At 33.4% G+C, this 13,445-nt stretch overlaps 1 protein-coding gene across 2 annotated transcripts in view; it reads left to right on the top strand.

Moving 5' to 3' along the window:
* Nucleotides 1–13,445, top strand: part of LOC129747896 (exostosin-1-like) — a 90,849-nt gene that overhangs the window by 36,111 nt on the left and 41,293 nt on the right. The gene's annotated exons all lie outside the window — the stretch shown is intronic.

The raw sequence follows: 13,445 nt of genomic DNA, 5'->3' as shown, positions 1-13,445 counted from the left end.
GATAATTTCTGGATATTAAAAAAAACGGTCATTTCCCATGAAAAAGCCCGTATTGAAAAAATAGTTAAAAATCCTATCAAATGGTTAAGTTTGAAAAAACAAAGAAAATGAGAACAGTACGAGGACTAAGGGAGTTGCATGAAGGTATAATTTTATTTGTTGTTGAGGCCAAAAAATATTGGGAAATGTTTATAATTTTTGCCCCTAAATGTATGCAACAACATTGTCCATCTTTCGAGCATTTTTGGTTTTGAAAAAAAAAAAACGTTGAAAAATTTAATTGCGTCCAAACAATTAATTACTGTTATCGATGTTTTGAGCCTTCTGTGCTGAATGGCATCAAAACAATAAATTTGAAGATGTTGAGATACGTAAAAACCTTAGTGATTAAAGTTACCCCGAAACTCGAAATCTGGTTTTGTAACAAACATTTAATTATAACCACCAATGTCGATTGAATTTACTGCAATCAATGATCATGTTTAATACTCCTCACCTCAGTAAGGGTTTTAAATCTTTTAGGTATTACGAAAAAGCAACCCCTTTCAAAATATTCAAAAACGAATGAAAAAAGTGATCAAAGTTCCCCCAGTTTTCGGTACCTTGAATAAAGATCTCGAGTTTTCAAAAGTCAGAAAAACCATGAAACTGAAGAAACAACACAAAACTTGAAAATCTCAATTAATTGAATATCTTTTTTAAAATCTGAAAAACGATAAAATAAAAAACAAAGAAATATTAATGCTTAAAGAATCATTCAGTGAAATTCGCAATTCAACTATGAGATTTTTTATGCTAAAATAAATTGCGAGTTGTCGATTGGAAATAGCTGAATTTTGGATATTTACTTCAGCAACGGACAATTTTGAAACAGTAGTATACGGTAGGGGAGATGGGGGCATAATGGCCACCTTAAGGAGAGCGCTTATTTAACCATAGAAAAGAACTACATTTTTTTTCTTTTTTTCTTTTTTATTTTACACATATAAAGCGGCCCACCACACTCCCCCACACCAAAAAGCTCATATGAGCCCCCTGGTAATGGACGCTTTCTGTTCTCAGCATGTCTGGCAGCAAACAAAAAAACAAAAACGCGAGCAAAATTTATTCATGCTGAGAACCTTAACAAAAATGTTTTTTTTTTTACTTAATGCGAGGGAATGAAGCTAGACAAGTAAACTAGACTAAACTAAGAATGAATCTCAGTGGAAAGAGTATTCCTTTGAAGAGATCCATATTTTATAAATAATTAATACAAAAGAAACAATTATGTGAGTTTCATCACTGTTTCGTGTTCAGTCACTGAAGGAGTCTATTTGATGACTGGCTGAAACTTGAAAAAGTAGAAAAAAAACGTTTAAAAATGCATTTTAAATTTTTTTGTCGAAAGCTGAAAATCGGTCCCTATAGAGGCATAATGAGAACCCCCCCTGAGGCAGTATGAGCACCATTAATCGAGGCAAGATGAGCATTTTATGCCGTAGAATGAAGCAAAGAATTTCATCGTTACGTATTCAAACACAAAAGGAGTACAAATATTTCAAAATCGAGTGGGAAGTGAACAGCAAAGATTATAGTGAACAAATTCTTAAACTGGAAATCTGTCGATGTGTGGGACACATGAAGGCTCTTGGCGGCTTGTTTTATGGATGTTCCGTCTCGCCTTATTGTGGTAAGAGCCGCTTCCAAGGCCTCTTGACCTACTCTGCCTCCCGGTTTTTTTTGTATGTTCGTACCATCACTCACATCAAGTACCGACGAGGTAAACAAACAAACTGTTGACGTCGACAAGATGATATTGTGCTAGACAGTGCGCCCAATATGCCTTCACGAGAAGTGCTCTTTTCGCCTCTAGTCAACAAATCGAAGTAAAAAAATATTTTTAAGACAATTTAAGTGTAAGCATCCAACTGGCCTGCTGTGTTTAGGAATGTGTTGATCAAAAGTCGATCACGCTTCCTATACAGAGTAGTCTGTTGTACGGCAAAGGCGTACCACCACACCTTCATGCTTTCCAATAAAAAATGCCCTAGACTTACAGTTTCAACACCTATCCAAACTTTATCCTACGAAGCTCATCTGATGCTTGCCTATCCGCCTATTCTTCATGCCTTTACAAATTCTTCTACCTAGCGTTTCATCTCGCCGCACGTGTCAATGAACATATTAAATTAATTTTAACGATTGCAAAATGTTAGAAACAATCCAAACATTACGTTTCAGTAAACATATTATCGGTTGAGATGTTTAATCGATCATAAAAGCTTAATTTCTGGTGCTCTAAAATTATAATATTTTCGTCACCAGACAATCAAGCTACTTTTTAAAACATAACTTTGTGTATTTTTAAAAGAGATTACTTTTTCTTTGAAAAATTAATTCCTTGTTAAAAACAGAACTATATCATACTAAATGTTATTTTACAAAATGCGTATTTTCTGAGAAAAGAGGGGTTCTCATTATGCCTCGGGTGCTCATTATGCCCTTATCTCCCCTAATCATGTAAATACTTGTTTTGTTGGGTAAGTATTCCAGATTTTTTTCTCGAACATGCTCGGGCTTTTAAAAAAAAAAGTGGACAAGTAAAGTAAACTACAGTCTGGCAGTAGCAATGCAGTTGCATTCAAAGATCAGCTTTTTTTAGCTAGCTATACGTTTTTTTCAAGATTGAAAAACGACTCGAACGCCTCACACAGGGGTAAGTGCACCTAATATTTAAGCAATCAAAATTATTTGCGGACAAACGGTAAACGATAGACATTTGTTTTTATGTCAACATTTTCATATTTTTTGATGGTCTATCGAATTCCTGAAAGAAAAAAGTGATTTCTCCACCTGGAAGGGAAATAAAAAAAATTATTTCTTAAAATAATAAGGTTAGAGACTTGATGTCTTCACAAAAGTTGTAGATCTTATCAGTTTAAGAAACTTTGTTGATCAAGATCGCATGAAAATCATAAAAGTTACGAGAATTTTGAAAATAATACAAGAAATTTTGAGTTTTTATTTAATATCTTTTTTAGTATACGATCTACAAACTTGGTATATTTAAGAAAGTTTTTCAAATTGCTAAAACACAAAATATTTTGGAACATGTCAAATATATATTTCAACTAAGGAAGGAGATATAATACAAAATATCCAAAATAATGCTTTTTTTCAGTAAGTTATAACCTTAAGAGTTCGGACGAGTTCGTATAATTTTTTGAGTGGGTTTTGATGGTCAAGTTATTGGCTTTCTATTGATATATAAATTTAACATTAGTTTTGGATAGATTTCTTGCAAACTAGTTATCAATAATGAGCTTTTTCCTCTAGAAACACTTAAAATTCGAAAAACAACCCTCAATTTTTGCTGTTTTTAGAGGAAAAAGCTCATTGTTGATAGCTAGTTTGCAAAAAATCTATCCAAAACTTATGTTAAATCTATATCTATATCAATAGAAAGCCAATAACTTGACCAACAAAACCTATTAAAACCCCATGGTTTGAGAAATTCAAAAATGACATCAAATCGACTCAGTCTAATGGTTCATCTTACCCGGTTGAGAAATTTCTTACAGTTCTCTTCTATGAAAACTTAAACTAATCTATACACCTCTTTCTTGAACCGTCTTAAGATAGATGTATAAACAGTGAATCGCCTTAAGGGGGGGGGGGGGGGGGGGGAGGGTAGGGTCTAACACATTCAAAAAATCGATTTTTTTTATTTTTTTATTTTCTTATTGTAAAACATTTCAAGAATGTTGTCAAGAATGTTGTCAAATTTTCAAGTCAATTGAAGCAAAACTGTAGAAATTATAGGCCTTTATCTCCTCCTTTCTAATACTGCAAGAAAGCAAGAGCAGAAACTTCAAACGCGTTTTTCTCGAAAGCACATTTTTTAAGTCCGTGGCCATCATCATTTGAAAACTACTTATCCGATTCTTTTCAAATTTGGAACATATTTTCTACATATAAAATACCAGACCCCAACGTTTTTCTTTTTTGTTTTTTTACTTTGGGGAGATTTTACAGGTGAAAAATGGCGGATTTTTTCGTGAAAAATCGTAGTTTTTACTTCAAACAGCCACAAAAATTTCATAAAAATGTTTTAAAGTTAAATAGAAACGTTGGGGTCCAGAAAAACATCTATTAAAAATATTTTGCTCTGATTTTTTGACTTCAGATGATTCTGTGCTGAGATACAGTGTCCACCGCAAATCCTGTTTTCTAAAAGCCATCCTCGAAAATGCTCCGCCACCGGCTCATTTTTCAATATTTTTCTACGAAAAATTACTAAATGTTCTTTTAACAATGCTTTGTATAATGCAAAAATTTGAATACATTTATTTGAACGATAGCTCTAGAAAAAAATCGTGAAAATGGTGTTTTTTTTATACCCGTTAGACCCTACCCCCCGTTGAAGGAAATAAATAAGTAACAAAGAATTAATTTTATGATGCCCAAATATCAAGAAATGATTATAAGAGAAATTATTATATTGTGAAGAATAGAAATCGATAGAAAATCGTGGAAAAACTCCCCACCAACGTCGCCATTTTGATTCTAGCTAATAGTGCATTTTAATGGGCTTCATTGAAGTCATAATTCGAATCGCACCACATTCCTACTGTTGTACTGCAAAATAACTGTCCCGTGGCTTGTTGAACTCTCTTTTCCATATCTCTCTGTTTGTGTGTTGGCATCTGGAAAACTAGGGTAAGAACACTATATATTGAACACCATCTTTGGGATTCGACACATTTGTGGGCAATAAATAAAAACGAAAGGTTTTTCTGATAAAATTTTGATGGCGTAGCTTAAGCTTATTTCTCAGCTTCAAATCGATATATTTTTCTCGCGGAAATATGTTTTGAAATTATTATTTAAGCCTTTTTATTCAAAATTACTTCTGTCCCAATTATTAAACACAATGATTCAAATATTGAACAGGCAATGTTCTAATTATTGAACACGTAAACATTGAATATCATTGCATATATTTAGGGGTATTTCACTTGATAGTATGCCTTGCAGGGGAGATTTTGGTTGAGCTAGCAACCAAGAAACAGTTTGTTTATATTTTCAAACACCAACCGATGTTTGTTCAATGACTGGTACGTGCATTTCTTTACGAAACAAGTACTGCAAGATTGAACGTTCAATAATTGAAACATTGGCGTTTTCTGTGATCCAATGATTGAACGCTTTAATTTGTTAAATTTTAAGAAAATAACGATAATAAAGGCTGCCACTCTTCCAGAAATCATTCAAAAAGACTTGGTTGAAAACACTCATATCATTATCTTAGACTTTTATTTGTCTTTTATCCAATTTTTCCTCCAATATAAAAAAGGCTGTTTTCTTCATCCAGTCGAAAAACCAAGCCAAAATTGGAACACATATTCTAGTTTCGGGGATTGTGGCTTTAAGAGTCCGAGATTCTTGATAAAAATTTGAACAGAGGTAGCAAATGCTTCAAAAGTGGCACAACGAATTTTGATTCATTTTTCTACTGTATATTATTGTTTTAATTGGTAAATGTTTTACTAGTGTTCAATATCTGGTACCTGTTCAATAACTAGTGCTTCTACCCTACACAATTCCATTGCTGGATTGCTACTTTTAGTAGCCGGAAATAGCGTACGTGTTAGCGTCGTCGTTCATAGAATCATGCATGGTGGCAGAATAATCAAGCAGAGGAATGTGAATCCTTTCGCACCAACAACAAAACAGGGGAACGTTAGCTTGTGGGTTGCGATTATTCGCAATTTTTCTCACCATATATGAAGGTTTTAGTTCCGGTTTCACAGGCAACGTGACCTAAAGCGGACCGGAGCAAAATATGGCTGCTATTAAATTGGCGCATCCGGATCCACTCGAGGACACCTACGTATGGGTAGTACTAAGTAGAACTAGAGTATGGCGGACTGACCTTGGGCTCTGGTCTCTTGCACCTGTTCCGGTTCTTGCTGATGGGTACACTCTTTTTTTCAAGCAACCATAATTCTTGCTAAGGGTGCTTCTTGCATCCGGTATCGTACGAGTTCATGCGAATTTTACTGCAGGTGTTAAATCCTTTTCAGCTTTCCGGTTTGGCTTTTGAGTACAGTTTGGAAAGCGAACTGGAGTTAATCTTCGTTTTAGATAGGTTATGTATGACAATGTTGTTGATTTATCTGTTTTAAGAACTTTCTGCTGCTGCCAAAGTTCCTTCGAGATGTTTGAATGTATTATCGACTATAAGAACCTCAAAGTCAGGGGGAGGTAAATGCTGAATTCATCAATATGAAACTTAATAATACCAATCGATTCTTCATATCAGATTTTTAAATTTAATGTTTCTTATTCATGTAACATAAGGCGAGTCTTTTGGATCGTTAAAATTTGTGTGGTTCTTCATATTATTTATTTTTATTTACATAGTTTTCCGTCTCACGGCATGACTTGATGAACATAATTCATTAAATTCACTTGAATTCTTCATAATCTTTGAATGGTGGTTACATATTTTGTCTAATAAAATTTCTTATGTGATCCTAAGAAAATATAACAAAGGGCGAATGCCGGGGTCAACATCTTTCCAAAATCGCGATTGACAAATCAAGAAATTTCAGCGACAGACTGATGCTCCTCATTCATTACTGAAGGCGAAAGAAAATGATGATGTTCTGGGAAAATTAGTCATCCATTCCAACATTCTACAAGAATATGTAAGCTTCCATCAATATAATCACCAACATCGTGGTAGCCATCCGCCGTGGGTGTTTGAAATTTATCAAGTGAACATCAGACAACCTCGGATTACCTTCACAGAGGGGGACGCTTTTAAGTAAACAAGATAATAGTGCAATAGGATGGAAAATTGTCACGGATGCGATGCTATGGAGACTATAAGGTTAGATGTCTGCTTGCTAAAACATTGTAGGAAGCCCACGAGTGGCAGAATTCGATTAATACCTGCTAACTTTAAGAGATTATTCGAAAACCTCTGTAAACAATGGTAGTATTACATTACCGGGACTTTCTCCAAATCGAAAATTAAAATAAACTGTTATATAAATAATTCTTTCCACCATTTTATCAGACATATTGTGAGTTTTTCATTTGAGTAAACAAATATATTAAAAATGTCTGTGGATCTATCAATAAATCTGGCAATGAAGACCACACCATTGCAAATATTTCAAAAGCGTTATTTTGTACTCTTTAGGTTGCCAGAATTTTTTCCGAATTTTATATTAAAACCTGAAAAAATTCGGGCATTTCATTTCAAAATTGACGAACAAAAATCCGGGCAAATTTGGTCAAAACCCAGAAATTACTCAACAAAAACCAAGAAAAAAAAAATTAAAAAAATTTTTTACAATAAATCTCATCGACAGATTTGAATTTGTATTTTAGGCTTCCAGAAAACCTTTTATGATTTCTTTGCAAAACTTCCTCAAAAAAATTCGTTTTGGAAGCGAAAACAAAAAAAAAACAACACAATTTTTTTTATGTTTGATTTGTCAAATAAAGTGAATAAAACCGGGAAAAATCCGGGCTTTTTAAAATGAAATCCCAAATTTTGTATTAAATATCCGGGCAAACCCGGATAAAACCGGACAATCTGGCAACCTTATTTTACCTTGAGTCATGATACATGACATCTTAGATTTGAGACATTACTCCCTGAGAAATAAAACTTGTAAGAACTTAAGAGTATCGAGTCATGAAACATGAAAACTTGAGGCATGAACCCGAAAAATGAGAAGTAAAATCTTGGACATGAGCCATGAAGCATAAAATCTTAGGCCTGTGATCTGGGGCCTGGGACCTGGGACATAAGACATAAGACATAACACATAAGACATAAGACATAAGACATAGGACATAGGACGTAAGGCATAAGACATAAGACATAAGGCAAAAGACATAAGACATGACATATGAGACATGAGGCATGAGGCATAAGACATAAGACATAAAACATGAGACATGAGACATAAGACAAACGACAGACGACATACGACATAAGACATACGACATAAAACATAAGACATACGATTTAAGACATAAGATATAAGACCAAACACATAAGACATATAAACATAAGACATAAGAAATAAGACACAAGACATAAGACATAAGACATAAGACATAAGACATAAGACATAAGACATAAGACATAAGACATAAGACATAAGACATAATACATAATATATAAGACATAAGGCATAAGGCATAAGGCATAAGGCATAAGACATACGACATACGACATACGACATATGACATACGACATACGACATAAGACATAAGACTAGAGGCATAAGGCATAAGACATAAGACATACAACATAAGACCAAAGACATAAGACATAAGACATGAGACATAAGGCATAAGACATAAGACATAAGACATAAGACATAAGACATAAGACATAAGACATAAGACATAAGACATAAGACATAAGACATAAGACATAAGACATAAGACATAAGACACAAGACATAAAACATAAGACACAAGACATAAGACATAAGATCTTAGACCTGAAACCTGAGAACTGTGACCTGAGACATGAGACATGAGACCTTTGACTTGAGTTATGAACCATGAGATCTTAGACCTGCGGCCTGGTGTTTGAGACCTAAGATGTAAATCATTAGCCCTGAAATATAAGACATGTCTCATGTCGCTGCACTTATCTTAACATTTAGTAGAGGACCGTTTCATTAAAAAACTATCCCCTTTTTCAAGATTAACATATAGACCAGGGGTGAGCAACCCGAGAACCCTTTTGTGCGGCCCGCGAAGATTTTTTCAAATTTTTATGCCTTTTCAACAATGGATTGTTAGAAAAATTTAAATGACTTGATCGAAATATGCTCTTATTTATCTGCATTTGCCCACAATCATTGAGATTGTAAACTTTTTCTGTCTTTTAAGCATTTATTATATTCTGTTCAAGGCATAAATGGAATATTTGTTATTGGCATAACCTAATTTAGGGTTTTTTTTATTCAGGATACATTTTTCCTAATAACTTAACTCTAACCACCTTGAAAAGCAAAATCCATTAAAGTGAGGAAGAGCAGCTAAAGTTACACATGATCAAAGGAATTTCGCAGTCCGTTAGTTAAGTCATTATTTTCGTCTCAAGCAGAAATAAAGTTGAATGATAAAAATATGCTCAGCAGATAATTTTCTATCTAATTCGGTAAAAAGGCTTGTTTTGTTAGCATTCAAATACTGACAAAAAAATTCAAACCAAAACCTTGTTAAATATTATTTGTTTTTGAATATTGCCGAAAAAACGAAAGTTTAATTATAAAGCCTGGGTGAACGATTTTAGATTTTGTATTAACATGAATCAGCCGGCATTGAAGTTACCGACAAAAATTATTATTTCTTGATAAAAACCATAGATATCGGAAATGCTGTGATTTGACCCAAAAGTTATTTGACGATAATCTGTGTTTTTAGAAATTTGATAGAAAATTTATAACAAACATCGATAAATTGAGTTGTTTCACTCATAATATAGCTTTTGAAATCCTATCCCAATGATATCTAAATAAGATTAAAAATTGTGAAAATCTGGATAAAAATTCTAGAATCTACATGCTTGATTCTAGAATTTTTATCCAGTTTTGAAGATACTTGCTTAAAAATATGTGAAATTGAAAATTTTTCTGTGATTTCTATACAACCTTGCTTAACATCTCAATGCAATGATCCAACACAGAACTTCGATTTTAAAAACGAGGTTCTCATCGTTCGTTGGAAAAAAATCTAGCCTTTGAGGACAAGTGTAAATTATGGAAAAACAAAACACCAAAGTCAATTAGCAATTCAACGTCCAACGCTAAGAAGACGGTCTTCGCCAAAAATTCGTAGTGTTAAAAACTTACGTGAAGTTCTGCTAATTATTAAAAAAAAAGTTATTTTAAGTGCGGCCCGCCGACAAGATTTCAAATTTAAATTAGCCCGTTGGTTAAAAAGGTTGCTCACCCCTGATATAGATGGATTTCATGCCAAATCGACACGAAATTGGCATGACCCTCTCGGAATTCAACGAAACTTCGTGGGCATAACGATCGTACCTAATAAAGCAACACGACATACTAAGTTTTCCCAAAAAATATTTAGACTAACATTTGAAAAGGGCACATCTTTTCAGACAAGAATGTTGTAAACATTTTTAGCTCGAAAATTACAATTCCTACACAAATGTGGTTCATGAGAGAGTTTTGGAAAAATGATTGAATTTGTAGAAAAAAATATTGTTTTTGTTTTTGAATATTACACTGAGAATAATGCATTTTTAAAACTAAAACTCAATTTCCCAAAAAATGCCATCTCAGAATTTGATAAAGAAAATTTCTAAAAGCCTACAAGTTGTCCATACGTTACAACTTGTGCATATTTTGGAGAAAAAAAATTTTCTAACAAAAACTTTTTCATGATTTATTTTTTTAAATCATGTATATTTATTTTTCAGCGTAGATTTCCAACACTCAATTCAAAAACTGCTTCGTTGAATTGATTTAACTGATTTCGAAGAAATAAGTGCTTCGACTGTAATAATTACTGGTAAATGTAAGGGAATCCTACACTGAAAAAATGCAAACAAATGTTTGGGGGTACACCCAAAACATTTGTTTTTCGTTTGGCATTCAAAAAATCTAAAAAAGTTTTTGTTAGAAAAACTTTTTTCCCTTAAGAGTGTTCACTTTGCGATGTTCAAAAAAGTTGTAGACCACATTATTCCCCACCACCAAAAAAAATAATCATCAGATTCTGAGATTATTAATTTTGCATTTTTTTTTTCAGTGTAGAATATCCTCTTACACTGAACCCAAATTCACTCTTAAAATACACATGATTTTTCACTTAAAATCAAGGATCCAGTGATTTTCTTCCATTCAAGTGCGACATATACATTTCACTTGGCAGTCACTTAAATTTCAAGTGAATTCATCCACATTCACTTCAGTCGTCACTTGAATTTGAAGTGAGAAAAAATATTCACTTCCCCGTCACTTGAATTTCAAGTGAATGTCGGTTTGTAATTATGTTTATTTTCAGAGTTCAAAATGGCAAATTCTAAAGAGCAGCGTTTAAAGCTTATGCTGGATTTGGATTTTCTCAATACTTTACTAGGCGATTTTGGCGGTAGTTTGTGTTAAACGTGATGTAAGAAAAAGTTATTTAAAGGTGTTATCATGTTTCAGCTTGTGGGTTGGACTGGACAGATTTTCTGGTTTGCAGCAGGGACGATTTAAAAGTCGCACTAGCCGCAGTAACCGATCTGCCTTGGGATTACGATGGAATTTTCCAATCAATAAATTTATGGCGAAAGTGTAATGTAAGTATTTGAAATCGAAGTGGTGTTCTATAAATGTTCTTTTTTAAAAAACGTGAGAGATGATTAATTTGAGACTTACTTAGAAATTCAGATAAATTTCACTCGAACGCCATAGTGTAATTCACTTGACCGGTCACTTAAGTGAATTCACTTGACCCATCACTTAAAACTCAAATGAAATTACTTATGGCGAGAATTTACTACATATGTCACTTACTTTTTTAAGTGAAAATTATTTTGGGTGTACTTTTAAAATCAATCATTACAATCTTCGAAATCAGCACAATCAATCCAAAGGTTGGAAAACTACACTGAAAAAATAAATTACATAATTTTCAAAATCAAATCATGAACAAATTTTTGTTAGAAAAACTTTTCTCCCTAAAATATGCACAAGTTGCAATTTATGGGCGACTTGTAGGCCTTATTATTACCTGGCTTAAAAAAAAATCATCTAATTCTGAGATGGCATTTTTTTGGAAATTGAGTTTTAGTGTTTAAAATGCGTTTTTCTCAGTGTAGGATTTTCAAATATTTTACGCCAATATTTTTTCCTAAAAAATCAATCGTTTTTCATAAACTCTCACGAAGACCATAACTGAGAAATTGGGCTGAAAAGTTTGGCCTTTTTAAAATGTTAGTCTAGATCTCTTTTAGGAAAACCAAGTATGTCAAATGCTTTTACTACGTGAGGACTATACACACACAAAGTTTCATTGAATTCTGGGAGGGTCATGCCAGATACTGTGACGAGTTGGCGCGAAATCCGTCTATAATTTTTAAATGCAATTTCGAGAAAAGAACTCTCAGAAGAAAATCAACTGAAAAATATGAAACACAAAGCTTGATAGATAAAAAAAGATTGCTTCGTAGAAGAGGATATGGGCAAGGTTTCCGAAATCATTTCCCAGAATTTTGTGCAAACTTTCATCACAGAATTTTGGGAATATTCACAGATTTCACAAATTTTTTATATTTTGTACGTGTTTCTAAAATTTTAATTTTTGAAATGAATATAAATTTTAGATTCTTGATTTTAGATTGGAGGAAATGTAAAAAGGACTCAATTTTTCATGAATATTTAATGGAATTTAAGAAAATAGCGTCACATCACAACAAACCATCACAGAATTTTAAGATAATTAATAATTTTTTATTCGAAAAAAATGTAGATTTTTTTCGGAATCGTTGGATATGGGTGTTAGGTCTTATAATGTAAGTATTAGAAGGTTTAATTAAAAAACATCTTCTTCTATGGTATACCTGTTTAAATTAGTGTGATTACTAAAACTATTAATCTCATTTCCATGTATTTATGTTTAGGATTTTTGTTCTGATTAATATGTATAGAAGCTAAAAAACACAAAAGTTAATAAACCAACCAGATTGTAGTTGCACGTCGAGCGATGGTCATTGTCGTGGGGCAATGTTAATTAACCTGTTCCATATTTACGTTTTATGTATGCGCCAGCACGCTTTCCGTTACCCTGGAATCTGAAATACCAGCCAACCCCATGGCGACCGTCACAATGATTCCGATGATGATGATGATGGCGATGATGCTGTTGATAATGATGATGCTGTACAACATGTTTTGTGCTGTCCTTCCCTCTCGCCAGGTGAAAGACCATTAACTTTTAATGGCATAATTAACGTGTAGGTAACTCGGCGCGGACTCGACATTATGTTCAAAGGATGTTAAAGGTCCCGTGTTGGAAGGCTTCGATAACGTTTTAATTGATTCATTTTTTTTTTTGGTGCAATTATGAATTGATTTATTAGTTGATTTGTAAATCTTTCCTACCAGGTACTTGTGGTTTAGGAAATCATCTATTAATATTTTCTCTAACAAAACAGTCGACATCAACCTGTCGAGGTCCAAAATTTACCTGTCTGTCCTCCGTATTCAATTTAAGAAGACTTCAACCCATTCCAATCAAACTACACCGATTGAATGCAAATTCCAACCCGTCCTAAATCGAACAACTAAAATCAATGAAAAGGGAAAACAAGTTCTCCGCACAAATTATCCCACCCGAAAAATCCATCCTTACCGGTCCCCAAAAAGCTGATGGCGGAGCGACACCTTTGGGACCAGGTAATAAATTGT

The sequence above is a fragment of the Uranotaenia lowii genome, chromosome 2 (assembly GCF_029784155.1).
Source record: "Uranotaenia lowii strain MFRU-FL chromosome 2, ASM2978415v1, whole genome shotgun sequence".
Lineage (NCBI taxonomy): Eukaryota > Metazoa > Arthropoda > Insecta > Diptera > Culicidae > Uranotaenia > Uranotaenia lowii.
The sequence above is the reverse complement of the archived record's forward strand: the minus strand, read 5'-3'. Positions and strand labels throughout refer to the sequence as shown.